The sequence below is a fragment of the Scophthalmus maximus genome, chromosome 6 (assembly GCF_022379125.1).
Source record: "Scophthalmus maximus strain ysfricsl-2021 chromosome 6, ASM2237912v1, whole genome shotgun sequence".
Classification (NCBI taxonomy): domain Eukaryota; kingdom Metazoa; phylum Chordata; class Actinopteri; order Pleuronectiformes; family Scophthalmidae; genus Scophthalmus; species Scophthalmus maximus.
The window spans coordinates 24,629,070-24,644,652 of NC_061520.1; the positions used below are offsets into that span (position 1 = coordinate 24,629,070).

Below are 15,583 nucleotides of genomic sequence, written 5' to 3' on the forward strand. Positions count from 1 at the left end.
TGTTCTGTCAAGAAACTTGACTTGGCGGTTTCGGAGGAACTGACAGCCTCCTGCTGATGGGGACATCAGAGCTGGAAATGCTCATATTAGTGAGACATTTTGTATTTTGTTTGCGTTCTGAACATAAACCCAGTTCATACATATTTTCAATTGAACGGATTTCCAATAACTTAACTTAAGTCAATATGACTGGACAGTGTGCTTTGGTACTTTTACTCCCTACAAATATTTTTTATGCTTTTTATTATAATGGCCTTAAGTATGATGTGTAATTTGCTCTATAGAATCGCTGCACATTCCTTCCACAATAAATAACTACTTTCAGTCACCATAATTGGGATTTACATTCGATGAGAACATAATGTAAATGAAATATGCGGTTTGGCGAGATGGTTAGATAAATATCTGTGCTGCATGTCCTTTTTCTATTAACGTGTGAGCGTGCCCGTGTGTGTGTGTGTGTGTGTGTGTGTGTGTGTGTGTGTGCGTGTGTGTGTGCGTGCGTGCGTGGTTTAATAAGAATGCTGCGATGGCCTACTCCCGTCTGCAGCCGTAATGGAATGACCCGGCCCTGCTGACAGCACACTCCACTTAAACGGGGGCCCCGTGCACATCTGCCACTGTAGCCCTGCCACATAATTGTTCAATTTACTGTACAGCCAATATCCCCGTGCCGTAATTGAATATGACTTTGTCCTGTTTGAGTAATCTCTCCGCTTCATGCTGCGACCCCCTCACTGCGAGGTGGGGGGGGGGGGGGGGGGGTAGATGAGAGCGGGAGGTGAGTAAGAGGCATCTTGTGTAGATAAAGCATGTAGGTCACATTGAGCAGCCGGTCTTCGAGCAATGAGATCATTGCTTGGCCACACAACCATCAGGAAGACAGAGAGAGGGAGAGAGAGATCCTCATTTTAAAATGATGCAGCAAGGGCGACAGACACAAAGACCAGAGACTCATTTAAGCGACTGAAAAAGTTGCACGGTTACAGTCGTGATCAGACCTGTGGTTTGTCTTATCTTCGTTCCATTTACACCACTCCATCCATCCATTATCTGTACCTCTTTATCCGTTAAAGAGGCAGGAAGTGATTTTTTGTTTCTGTCTTTGTTGTTGTTGTTGTTGTTGTGATTCTGACCGGGCCGTGAACCCCCAACCTCCCGGAACCACCACACCAAAACCGCAGAGTTGCAGCAGCACCCACCACAATCGCAGTGTCGTGAGGTGCGGACCGCACCATTTTTTTTGTTTTTGAGTTCCCAAAAACCCGGATGCCGATTTTTACAACACGTGCTTCACTTTAGAATCGCTTACGGCGCCCTCGCAAAGAAGCTGGAGCCAATCCCAGCTGACTTTGGGAAAGAGGCGGAGTTCACCCTGGTTCTCACCACGAACAACTAGAAACACGATTAAGAAAAATTCGAATAATCCGAACGTCTTTTGCCATAAGTAGCATCAAAAATTGGGTGTGGTAGACGCCAGCTCTGTTGTAGCGTTGAAAGAAAAGTCGACAAAGGAGGAACAAAGAAAATGGGAACAAGATAATCACAAAGCAAACATCCCTTTCTCTGTCTGACAGTTCAAGGTTTTTTATCTCTATAATAGGATATTACTTTGTCCTATTTGCCCTCTGTCTGTGATGAAGTGATTTTTTTTCATGCCATGTGCCAATGTACCACTGCTCAGGAGACAGAGATAAGGACGAAGAAAGTAGAAAAGACAATAAATGGTACATCCTTTCGAAAAGACTGAAATGAAATAATTTGGCCAGATTTGCATTAAAAGTATGCAAACAAACTTAATCAGTTCGGAAAAATGATGTAAAGTCTACATCAAAACCATTTTCCGAAAAACAAACTTAAAAGCTACGTTCTTTTTGGGGGCAGTGCAACAAGCTGTAAACGTAACGTTAACATATCCTCACTTTGTAATTTACACATATATATATATGCATATATATATATATGCATATTTACACATTCACCAGACACAGTAATATACGGTGTTTATTTAGTTTCAAAACTAAAAACTAAAATAAAATAACTAGCTTATGCATTGAGTCTATATTTCTGTAGCAATTACTCCGTGGATCGTGTGTGTGTGTGTGTGTGTGTGTGTGTGTGTGTGTGTGTGTGTGTGTGTGTGTGTGTGTGTGTGTGTGTGTGTGTGTGTGTGTGTGTGTGTGTGTGTGTGTCTCTGGCCAATGAAAAGGTCACCGCCCTGGCTGGAGTCGGACTCCATGTTAACATGAGATGTGATTATGTAAAAAATGTTGGCCGCTAATTTCGTCCACGCAGCTAAAAGGTGCCAGAATTTTACTATCAATAAATCATTAGCACATTAATTTTCACACATTAGCATAATTAGTGTGAACAAATGAGGCCACTAAAGTGTCAGCTCTCGATACGGCGGCACCGTACACTGGGCGTTAGTGTCTGTCCAATACACATTGACCACGTTTATGATCACTTATGGATTTTATCTACACAGCATAAAGCACTGCGTTGTTGTTTGGAAAAGATGATGTGGTAACCTGCATTCACTTCCTCATTGGTTCTTATCAGTCCCGACTCAACTACCAGCAGTGAAGGCAAATGTTGTAAATACTTACTTCAAGGGGCAGCAAGCGATTCTGGAGAGCGCTTGTTTCTCTCTGCGCTGTTGTTGTGATTTTACTGCTCTGACCGGACCGCGAACTCGCGACCTCGGGCGAGGGGGTCCGATGCGCTGACCACTAGGCCAAAACTGCGGAGTTGCAGTGCCACCCGCTAGCACGCCTCAAAAAGTGTCGACGTCTGGCTCTTACAGACTGCACACACACACAGGGCCAACAGCCGTGAGGAAATATTCAAAGATTTTTTACAAAAACGCGTATTGCTTTACAATCGCTTACTGCCGCTTTAAATAACATCTTGGCCTCGTCATTGGTCCAAGAGAAGAAATCCCTGCTCGTAGTGTTTTCTGTAACTAAGTAACCAACTGAGGAGCAGAGCATCTGCTTCCTGTTGACTACTTTACGCGTTGCCAGTGTAACGTGACTGGTGGTGTGATATACGTTGTCAGGTGGCTAACCTGATACCTGGATGGAGATGGATGCAGCCTGTGGCACATCTCCTCCTCCTGCCGCTGCTGCTGCTGCTGCTGATTCAAGTAACGGGTTGTATCACAGAATGAGGACGAGTGACCTGCATCTATGTGGTCGTTGGGGTTCAACCACTTTTTTGCCACTTGATTGCCGTGGCCGGGGATGAGGGTGCAATCAGGCCAGTCCAACAGTCAAGCAGTCGTCCCCCACGCCCCCGTCCTCCCCCACCCTCCCTGCTGTGGCCACGAGAGATTGTATTAGCAGGAGAAAAGGGTTTATTTAGAGCGAGCAGCGTGTGCTCCGGGACCATTCTTCATCACTATGCACTGATAATATCCAGCCACCACACACAGCGATGCACTGGAGGGACTGCGCGTGCGTGCGTGCGTGCGTGTGTGTGTTGTACGTCATCTAATGCCTCCCCCCGCAGCATTGCATGTGCTCATGTCGCCCGAGAAGATCCAGCACCGCTGTGTGTCGGGAATGGTGGTCGCTCTCTGCCGCTCATGAATTAATTTTCCATGAGCTGGGAGTTGGATTTGAACTTAATAGGGACTTAGATGTACACTCCTGCCCGTCCCTCTTGATTCCACATCCGTAATGCCGCACATCGCTCACACACTTGTTTTTGTGCGTGCGTGTGTGTGTGAGACTGTACGCTCCTTCCTCGCTCCTTGACGAATAGTAAGCCAGGCTACGCCCTAGGCCTCCTGTCTCATCCATCCGGCAATGTGTGTGTGTGTGTGTGTGACAGAAAGAGAGAGAGAGAGAGAGATAGCGAGCCGGGGCAAGATGCTCTGTCTCATTTATCTGCTGTTGACGTTGAGGGTGATTTTCTCTGTTGAGGGGAAGCGATGCCCCTGCTTAGTAATTACGCCTGAAATATTAAAAAGACTCCATCAAACATGAATTATGAATTCATTTGGCCGAGATCATCCCGGCTGAAGATTTCCGAGACTTGTCGTTCGTCATCTGAGGCTGTGACAACGTTGTGGAAGTGAAGGGCAGGGCGTGATGTCCGTGTAAACACAGTGCGAGTGCGTGTCGGCACGGAGACGCTGAGGAATTGCCACTGTGGCTTCCTTTCGGAAAAAGACCTTTTGATTCACTCTTGGCTGTATTTCAATTTGCAGATTTCCTTTTTTTTTTCCTTTCTGACCTTGATAGTGAAATAAACAAATGTAAAATACTGTCAAAGAGGATGTATTTTAGGATCTGTCACAGGATTCCCAAAACACTTTATCTTAAGGAATCGTTTCAGTCCAGTTTATACTCAGATTTTCTTTCTTAACTAAAGTCATATTGATGACATGCTTGTGTGTGTGTCTGTGTCTGTGTCTGTGTGTGTGTGTGTGTGTGTGTGTGTGTGTGTGTGTGTGTTGGAGCAGGTGAAGCTGACCCATCATTCAGGAAATTATTTAGAACCTTTCTTAATATACTGTAACTCTATGATATAAAATACAAACAAGTAGATAAAAAAACCTAATGAAACACATTATTAGTTTGTGGAATCCTGCTTGTGTTTGATACCACAGTTCATGCTAACTCTGGACTGCAACTCTCCTCTTTGTCTCGCATAACTTTAAAAGACTTCATTGGCCATCACAAAAAAGCAAAAATGACAATAATAATAAATTCACAGACTGATATTGAATCAGAAATAGGTCACCTGAGACGCAGAAGCAGGCCGAGCTCTTTTTGTGCTCATGAGCAGAAACTGCATTTGCATTACGATGATCTCTTCATGGAGATCATGGCTCATCCTGCTCTTTATTTGCCGAGGCGTCAGCGGGCTGTATAGGTACAGTATGAAAACCCCATCTGTCTCGTTGACATGCTCAGTGACGTACGGTACACCTTCCTTCCCACTGGGCGCTCTCGGTCCACGGATGAAGGAAAAGCTTCTGGATCGGTTCCATTCCGAAAACTAAATGTGTAATCTTTGATCAGTGTTTCGGCCTCTGTGTCACAGAATGATTTTACATTCAAAACAGTTATTCCCACCGTCCATTAACGCATAACAGCAGCACATTGCTCTTTTACACGCATCGATTCAATGATGGCGCTCTAAAAGAAGAAGGAGCAGGTTTGTAAATTATTGATTGTATATGTCACCTGGAATAATAATCACAATGGGAAAAAAAGACATACTGTACAGTACATGACAGTAATGGTTGGTAGTAGAAACTACATTGAGTTGTGTTGCTGCAGAGCCACTTAGTCACCATTGTTCGTACTCTACCCGACGACAGACGACAGAGGACAGGTAGTGGTGTTTGGACGGAAATAGAAAAGGTTCTTGTCTACACAGAAAAAGGCATCGAGTTTTATTCGTCGTGCTCAGCGACAGGAACAGACGAGCCAGTGTTTTATCACAAAAGACGGTCTGTCCTTCTTTTTGTTTCTTTGGAGGATGTTCACCTTCCCAAAGTCGTTATTGTAGATACTGTAAAGTGAGAGATTATTACCTCCGTCAAGGAGGTTTGTTCTTCTAGATCAGCGTTTGTCTGTCTGCTTGTGTCAGGGCACAGGAGGAAGCAGGACCCAAATGCAGATGCAGGGGGAAAAAAGGATATTTAATAATAAAACGAAAACAGAATCAAACCAAGGGTGTCCACGAGACACAGATACCGGCAGCCTAACAGACGAACCAACACTGACAAAGGGAAGCACAGAGACTAAATAGACACGAGGTGGGCGGGGCCAATTGAACACAGGTGAGACTCATGAGGAACAGGTGCAGACAATCACAGGGCAGGAGACACAGGGGAAGTTAAGAGAACAGACAAAAGACAGGGAAACACCAGGAAGTACTTCAACATAAAAAGAATGGCCTGTTTCTTGTCCTGTTAGTTAGCAGGACAAGAATATATAAACATATATATATATATATAAATTCCCATGAAATTTTGTGGCAAGGTGGGACATGACCAAAAGAAGAATCTGTTAGATTTTAGAGCACATCCAGGACTTTTTTTAAAAGGAATTCTTTAACATGGTGAGAAAAATACCATTAGCTTTGAGGTAAGCGCCGCTCAGAGGTGGTGAAAAGGGGATTACATTGTGGGAGGGATCCGGATCCAACTTTTTGAAGGATTCTTCCCCATTGCAAGGGTTTGCCCTTTTTTCCTTTGGGATGATTACAAAAATGAAGAATGATGCCAGTCATAGACAGTAAAAAAGAACTACCTGGTCAGGATTGAGATAATAGCTGAAATGAATGATGGAGACAGGGGAAGAGTCAAAGTCGCTCTGTTTGAATCCATTAGTATTTTAGAGAGGTAGGTAGAGAAACTAAATAATAACATCCAGCAAAGGGCAACTGGAAGGAATCATCTGTGACAAAAAATAAAGGTCAACATGCAAAACATATCCAATATATAAACAAAGAATGCAGTCTCACTAAGGAAGGGTTTACTGACTGTTCTTGCAGTAAGTGATTATAGTTGAATTATAGTCAAACATTTCTGCTTTTCATATTAATTGGCTTCATACTTCTTGGGCTTCGGCTGGAACTCATAACATGTAGTAAACATTGAGTGTGTCAGTCAGAAAGAGTCTGAATGATTCTTATACAGGGAGCAGGAGTTCGAGGTGCATGGTTCTACTGATCCAACCGACTGTCCAGGGTTATACCCAATCCTACCCTCCCCATATGTCTATAGAGACGTCTTCCTCCCCGCTTCATGTCTCTTCACCGCAGGAGACACATTTTGAATCCTGGGTTCTGTGCGAGGTTTGGTTTATCTAACCCCAGCACTTGGTTGAGGTCAAAGGAAGTTTGTGGTTTGGGGGTATACTGTTGATAGTGAAAGCTCACGTGCTTTCGCACAAGAGATATTGTGATCTCTCCCCGACCCTTTCACCAAATGCCATGAATGTATAAACGGAAGCATTCAAATGTAATGATATCACACTTGCTGCGGTAATATGCTAAACTGCAAAAGCAGATATTGTAGAAAAACCCAACAGAACACGTGGTCAGTCCTTCCCGACACGTTCAGCGAAGACGTTTCTCGTAGCGTTCACGGAGAAGTATTAGTGGAGACATTTTGATGTCAAAATGCATCTGTTGCAGCGAATGAAGAGTAAATAAAGGTAACGCTCAGGAGATTTGGTTTTTACACAAGCGATTCTAGAGCAATGTTGACAAAGTGCTGTGATGTGGAATGAGCACTCGTTTCTTACGGTAGGTTCAGATTTTACATATATACATATATATATATATATATATATGTATATATATAGTTTCAGACCGGGAGCAGCTAATATATTGACTTTCGTCCTGGTTCGTGGAGAATTCCGGACACTGAGGGACTCTCTCCCTCACATCGGAGCCAAACTGGCCTGATCTCCTGGATGTCATTTATCCTCTGTGTCTGACATGGCAGTCATGATGACGGGACAAGTGCCCCATCACTCACCGCTGTAAGGCCGCGGAGAAGCAGAGGTGGCGTGCGCCTGAGTGTGTGTGTGTGTGTGTGTGTGTGTGTTGGGGCAACCTGAATCAGGCTAAGGTCAATGAGAGTTTGAAACTGTCCTCTCCATCTCTTCCTTATTCTTTTCTTCCAATTCCTTTTTCTGTCCACATCCTAATCCATCTGCTCTCCGTCTGTGTGTGTGTGTGAGTGTGCGTGTGCGTGTGTGTGTTTGTGTGTGTGTTACCATGGTATCATGAAACCTAACCATTTCCCCTGTTTCCGCCACAGACACACACGCATGCACGCACGCACACAATCACCTTTTAATTCCCTTTGATATATTACTCTGGCAGGAACCAATTTAAGCACCCAGAATTGGGCCTTAAATCACCAAATCACCTCCTTTCACCCGTCCAGCCATCTATCAACCCGCTTCCACTGCAAAAAAAACAAACAACAGAGAGAGAGGAAAAACAAAAAAAAAATCACATCAATATATCAGGGATGTAAATGAATTATTACACGCTGCGATGGCTTGGATAAATATTGTATCGACAAGGATTGAAGGATTTGTTTTAGCGTTGATGGATGACAGTTGAGTTGCTGCCAAAAAAGACGGAGCCTGTTTTTCCAGCTGCCAGCTGGCTTAGAAGTGTGTGTGTGTGTGTGTGTGTGTGTGTGCCCGTGCTTGTTAATGCATGCATGTCTATGTATATCTTTTAAGAAGCTTATTTCTCCTAATGTGTCTGTGACTGCTTTCAGAGTTCCTTAGAGGAGAGCACAGCATGGTTTGCCGCACGTCCTTGAAAATCAGGATTTTCCAAAAAGCCTGGTCATTTTTACACCAGCTATTACTTTGAAAATCACGACGAACAACTGGGGAATGTTGAGCCAAGTTTGATTCATATTTTGACTGCGGAGTGTTGTCCATTTATACAGAGTAAGCTAATCCGTGTCGCCGTGGCAACGGCTTCTCTCCGTCGCGAGAACATTTGTAGTAAGCAAAGCAACTTATGACATATAATGATGAAGAGACGTTGATGAAAATGAAAACATGAGCAGATCTTTTTTCTTTTGTCAAGGTGGAGGCCGAGATACACATGTTCACGCCCCCTCCAGGGTCCACAACCAATCGTGTCTCCTTGAATTATGTTTATGGAATATGTTAATACAAAGGGATTTGTCTCGGCAGTCACATTTTGAGGCAAAAGGAAACGGCGGGGGCTACGTGCTGCGGTTGGACACTAAAGACTAAAGATGTGAAACCTGGAGTTGTTTTTGTAATAGATTTTACATTTTTAAAATGTATATTTTCTTATTACATATCAGGAAAGTGTCACATGGCGAGCCTCGACAATACCAATTCACCATATGGAATTATATGCAGAGCCGTGGATGTTGATATTCAGTCAAAGTCTTTGTTGAATCTGTTTTCCACCATTTTTTGTTTAAATTCCCAGCATGCTGCTGTGTAATCAAACAAACACTTATGTGATTATGCATTTCACATCCGTCGTCAAACACCTTTATTTACGGGTTTTTAATCAACCTGGAATGACAACAGCATTTAGACGCGACACGCAGTACGAAAAAAAACAGTCTCGCCGGAATACTGTGAATACACACACACACACACACACAATGTTTTTGACGTCAATGCTCCTTTAAGAGGCAGCTGCAGGGAATAACATCAGCAGTTACAGTTTGCTCCTTTTCTACCTTTAGCTGCGTGGTCCTACAGCCTGTAATTGGTGATTACCACCGTTAGCCTGGGGACTGGGGGCAGGTGATTTTGCGAGCAGATTTTTGCCGTGGAGCTTTAACAACGTCCATCGGCACAGTGAACTGCGGATTCTGAAATCCCTCCGCAATACGACCTTTTTGGAGAACGTGTGGGACGGCCCGAGGTGAAGGAGCCAGAAGCTGGGCGAGATGAGAGTGAAGGTCCCTGTGGTCCGGGAGACCTCGCAGACAGACGCGGAAGACGCTCTTGCGACACAGGCAGGTTGAAGTCCTGGATTCTGGTCAACGGCAACGAGCTTTCTCTTTGCTGTGAGCTTTTGCCCAGAGCTTTCTCTCACGCAAAGGACTGTGCAAGCGAACTCCGATTCTGTCTACTACCGCTCTGCTCGGCCAAACTCAAACTGTCCAAGGGCTCCGACGTCCTCCGATGTCCTCAACACACCCTCACCAATCTGGGAGACAAAACTGAAATACATGTGCATCTTCAGCTTCTGCATCTTGTTGTTCAACTTAAAAAAATATTTTAGGCACCCACGCTGATCACCTTTATGTTGCGCTCATGTATATATACTGTTATTGCCTTTCGGTTTCATAATTCTTTGGGGTTCAAAAAGCATTTACCTGCTTGGTTTCATGGACCATCTCACATACGTATGAATTATGACGTTTATATAATTGGAGTATAATTGGGCTGACTTACCTGTTGATTATTTGATTTTTTTCACATTGTAGTTAGCTGAGGACAGCATGGATGTCTGACCCATTGTATGTGGGTGGGCACAGACCCGCCCACTTTTTCAAGACCAATAATATTGCACCCACCCTCATTTACCGTTTTCTAATTCAGAAGAATAGAAGCTCCGCATGTTGATGGACATCCATACTTATTGTCCGCCTGTTGCTTTTAAGGCCATCGTGTAAATATTAGATACTGTTGTGTTTGGGAAACCGTGGCCGGTATGTGGTTGTCGTAACGCGCGTGAGTCGAGCTCACGACCGCCGGCATGAGAGACGGACGCGTTATCAAAAGAGCGAAATCTCTGAGCAGAAGATCCATTGACGGGGGGTGATCTTTACAGACACTGCACAGCATTCGACTGGCTGGCCTCTGTTACACATAATTAAAACGCACCAGAATACAGAAAATGGCAAAGGAACAATGTTCTGGGTGAGGACCCACCCACATAGTTCTTTTGCTTCCGACGCCCATGTAAGACAGGCAGAGCCTATGTTTGTCTATTGGGCATCGATGTGATGTCATTCTCGTGCAGGTGATTGGGGCAATGGAGACGGGGATGAGGACTTAGCATAAGAAAAGAGGGTTAATGTTGAGCAATGTACTCGAGAAAATGTCAGGTATAATACTGTCTGTTAAGTTGACATTACAAAGACGAAGCAGTCTGACGGGGGAGGATTTTAGATGCGCGCTATGCAAACAGCCAGAACTGAGATTCAGCTGCCTTAAAGGTGGAAAGCAAACGAAGCCCCTTCTGCTCGCTGGCACCTCGAGCCCCAGTTCCTCTGGAGACTGGAAGACATCGATCACACTCAGCGCTCCGTCCTGCTCGCTCTCCAAACCAGTGCTGCTCTCATGAATCTGTTCCTGCACGCCGTCAAATGACCAACTTTCAGATCTTTTTTCTTAATTTTTTTTGCTCCCTCGTTTAAATTGCACTTGTTCTCCTTCAGTTTGGTTATTAATGAACTTCGGTAGACTCTATTTCTCAGAACAAGGCCAGCATGTGTGAGCGTGTGCATGACTGAACCGCATTTTGCTCAATCATTCCAGGAATAAAAAATAAATTGGAGCTAATTGAGATTGCTAATGTGAGAGTGTATCTGAAGAGCTTTTAATGTTCCCGAACTCGTGAAACACATTGAGAATATGTGTTCATGTTCTGTATGTGCTGAGGGTGATCTTCTTTGAGTAAAACAAAGCGACCTGAACTTAAAATGGCCTTTGCTTTGACAATTTTGGTTCAATAATTTGTTTAATTTTGAGGATTAACCCCCGGAGCACCTAATGTAGATAATCTGTAGTTTAAAAGTGTACAAATAAATGGAATTAGTCCCTCCGTCTTAATAAGGTTTGCTAAACACTACTGTGGCCACATCTGTTTACAGAGTAAACAGTATATAATACAATAATACAATAAACCATATACTACCCTACATCCCAGCAGGGCATAGTATTTTCTTCATCACTACATGCATTTGGGAACCTATTAACTCTGAAGTTTTTAATCCTGTAATACCACATGCACTTTCATTTACAAGTGCAGCTAATGGTTCCCAGTGTGTCTTTGCCATCTAACCACACTGCTCAAACGAATGACCATGCATGTCAGTTTCGTCAGAATTTGGCAGGTCGGCCTCTATTTTGAAAATTTAAGGTGTCCTCGGCTTTTTACGGGAAGATACAGCTGAGCTTGATCAGCGTAACAGTTGAAATAATTATGGGACTATTTATACATTTATCGAAGAGCAAAATATAAGGAGGGAATAGCAGAAGATCAAGAACGGGGCCCTGGGGTACTCCATTTTTCACATCAAAACATATTGACATAAAATTGTTATAGGAAACACACTGTGTGATTTTTTTTTTTACCACCCAGAGCCAGGCCAGAGACATCAAATTGGTCTTCAAATCAGCGTAGAGAAATACAATGATCTGTAGTGTCAAAAACGTCTCTGACGCCAGTGAGAGAAGCATAGGAGGAATCAGAATCAATTTTCTGGTTTATTTTCTTGGTCTCAGACTTTGAACTGAATATTTGAGATGAAGTAAAAGACAAAGTTGGAGTTAAAATTGATGTGGGAGGCCCTGACAGAAGTAAGGAGAGAGACTGAAATACAGTGTGTTGTTTATTGATTAATTAATAGTGAGTGATCCTTCATCTTTAAGGGCTGTAATTACAGTTGGGACCAATGCAAGGACACATGGGTCGCTGTCATATGCCTGCCCTTTTTTCAAGCACACCTCAGGGAGTGGATGTGTGTTTATGCTCTTTTTTCTACTTGGGCTATTGACAGAGCCCATTTACTCCCGCGGATGTCTCAACAATGGTCACCATATGCCATAACAGGAGAGTGAACAGGATCCTGGATCATCCCCTGAGCCCCGCGCAAGCTCTTCTGCATGCAGAACAAATTAACTTCATCCCTACATGGCTAATCCGCCATGGAATTAGGATTTTAGCCCTCTCATCTCCACCGAACAGGATTCAGTGGCGACGATAAAGGGGCATGTCCTGTGGGCCGCTATTGGCACGAGGTCACACTGCATGTGTGTTCTGTCGTGAAAATCACTTTCAATTCTCTGCCCGCAGGGGGCGCCGGGCCTGAAGATGGTGCTGTCATTTGTTTTTTTTTGGTCAGTTGGCACTTAGATAAGGTTGGAATTGAACCAGAAGTGCACAAGAATAGTATTATGGATAAATGCTACAGCATAAGTGCAGCCATATTTTACGGTGACAGTGGAGAGGAACATATTCAGTATTAAATGTATTATGTCCTGTATATAGGCTAAGTTAAATATGTCACACACAGAAGTGAACTGGACAGAGTTGAAATGGGTGAGTGTACAGTAGAGTCAGTACCGTAATGAGTGCAATAATGCTTAGCGCGGTGATGTGGAGCTCGGCCTCAGGGTAGAGGCAGATGGAATTCCCTGACCGGGCAGAATTTGTGGTAAATGTTCTCAACGGTTGACACCATTTCACTACCCACTTGGGTGCTTTATGGTCTGATGTGTGGTAACTGCCATACCCCACTGAGATGCTGCCAGTGAGCATGAAGCAACAAAGGTCCACCAGTACTAAAGGACACGGGAGGAGTTTTCTGAATGCTCTGCTGTGCTTTTGTCATCAGGACGGAGGGGTCCAATCACCATCCCGAGAAACGTGGACTTCTTCGAGGTGGGTTAGGGTTAGGGTTTGAGTATGGACCTTTCTATTTGCCAGAAAGTCAAATTGCGGAGGGATGTGCTAATACTGAGCTGGCGTAGCTTTTGGATCAGCTTGGGACAGAATCACAGGGTTGAAGGCTGAGCTGAAAGTCAATGAAAAGCAACCTGACACAAGTCTGGCCGGAGATTTTTGCGTGGAGTTGGGAGTCTGTTGACCCGTTGGTGCAATGACCGATCTGACAGGTGGTTCAGGTTAGTGGGCAGCCGGGATTTCAGTTGTGACTGAACCAGTCTTTAAAAGCACTTTGCAATGATGGGATGTGAGCAACCGGGCACGAGTCGTATGGACCGGATGGGCCATAGGGGCAGAGCGCTTTGGCCCTGGAATGGTGGAGGCAGTTCGAGATATCTCAACATGCACAGGCCCTCAAGATCGGCACACACTGAAGATTTAAAAACTTACATGTCAACTCATTTCACTTTGCTACTCTCAGGCTCCTGCTGGGTTACTGCTGTAGAGTATCGTCGATTAACTGGATGATTCACAAGTTGGATCAGCACAATTAGCACAGTTAGGCACAAACAAAGTTAGTTACAGAGTCATCAGTTGAATGTAGCTGTAGTAAAGTCAGACAACTAACAGTTCTTCAGGGAAATAGATTAAAAAGAAACATATCTTAACATCAGATCTCAGAAACCTGTAACTGAATACACGTACAGCAAAAGAAGGTTGATACCAACCAGAATTACTTTTTTAAACTATTGTAATGCTCATTTTAAATTGTCATACCATCAAAATTGAAAGCATATTAGGTATTTTACTACTTTTTTAATTGAACTGTTCATTTGTTTCAAGGAATATGTATCATTTTCTCATTCAGATGTGACATATTCTCTCTTTTTTAACCAATCATTTTTTTCTTTGTTGTAGTATGCACGAGTCCTCGACCTGCTTTGAATCAGAATAGATACACCAATATGGTCACCCATGCTGTAGCACATCTGATTTCATTGCATCAGCAGATGGGGTGGATTAGTTTTTACTCAGGGCTTCTTATGATCAAAGCCAATCTAAAGCTCTTTGCTGGTGTATGTCTTTGATATATATATATATATATATCCTGCCTGCCACAATGGGATCAGTCAAAGTGATACATCATAAAAAAACATCCCACATGGCAGTGGTGCTTGTGGAGCGGGTGCACCGCTGAGCCACTTTCATTTGGTTAGATGTGATTCAGGTCATTACCTTAGCAAATGCTCCCTGCAGAGGTAGATTGTTCTTCTAATTTTTCTAAGTTACTTACTCATCAACTAGAACATGCAATCACACTGAGACATAATGGATATTATTCTGCACAGCCATCTTATACAGTTGGTACGAAAAAATGCAGAGTGAAAACGATGGAAATGAAAAACTTCAGCGAGTGGACTGGGGGGACGATCGCAGGGCAGTGCTGATCTGACGCAAACAGAAGACGTGTGGGTAAATAATATATCGAGTGAAGACTGCAAAATGTGTTTGCCTGCTCTCATTGTGATCCCGTTAGGGAAACCTAGACACGTAGTTGTGAAGCTGTCTGCCCAGCCGGCCGGTGCTGCGCTGATGCCGATTTAATGTTGACTTTTAAATTTACATTATATCACACTGTTCTCATTTCTGTGGAGGTCCCCCCCACATCTCTGCAACCCATGATTTATATTGGTTTTGTTCACGTGTTAAGTGCTGTGTCGAGCAACATGCTGAATCAGTGCCGAGGAGTGCATGGTGTCAGAGTTAGTGCCTGACACCAGGCCAGGCCACATCCATCGGTTTCCAGCCGACGTCCACTCACACCGAGCCAGAACGGATCCTGCTTTGCCACGTGCCCTGGGCTACGTGGCCTCTGATGCCACCCAATGAGTCAACTCCATTAAGAAAGAACATTTGACTCGAGTTCTAATGCACATATCGAAATGATGAGTTTAGAATTCCAACATATTATTAAGTTGATTTCCTGTTATTTTGGGCTTTGACATACACTGAGAACTCCGGGACATGGGTTACTCATATTTGAAATCTTTAGTTTGTATGAGGAGAATAATTACCAGTAATTATTGTACAAAAACAAAAAAAACACCTTCATTAAAAGAGTTGAAGTACAAATTGGCACAGGTAGAGAGGCTCTTCTCGGGTGAATTATTTTAGCGAGCTAGGAGTTTTTTATTTTATGTTTCATCCTGCCTTCCACGGCTGTCAGTGGAACCTGATTAAACTGTAAGACACCTGAAACCATTACTCATCACCACGAGCCTGCATACATTACATGTGAAGTGGCAGATTCGCTCCGGAGGCTCCGCAATATCAATTTCACAGGAAAAAATAAAAAGTGAAACCCAAACACACAGCCCCGGAGGCAGAGGAACCAAACGCACAGCCAATCTGCAGC

At 43.8% G+C, this 15,583-nt stretch overlaps 1 protein-coding gene and 1 long non-coding RNA gene across 2 annotated transcripts in view; both read left to right on the top strand.

The window, feature by feature from the left end:
- LOC118309866 (receptor-type tyrosine-protein phosphatase gamma-like) overlaps positions 1-15,583 on the top strand; it is a 330,931-nt gene that overhangs the window by 87,798 nt on the left and 227,550 nt on the right. The window lies entirely within an intron of this gene.
- On the top strand, positions 14,325-14,937 carry LOC118309867. The gene is made up of 2 exons (XR_004793636.2): positions 14,325-14,640; positions 14,823-14,937. It is a non-coding gene; the product is annotated as an uncharacterized LOC118309867 (long non-coding RNA).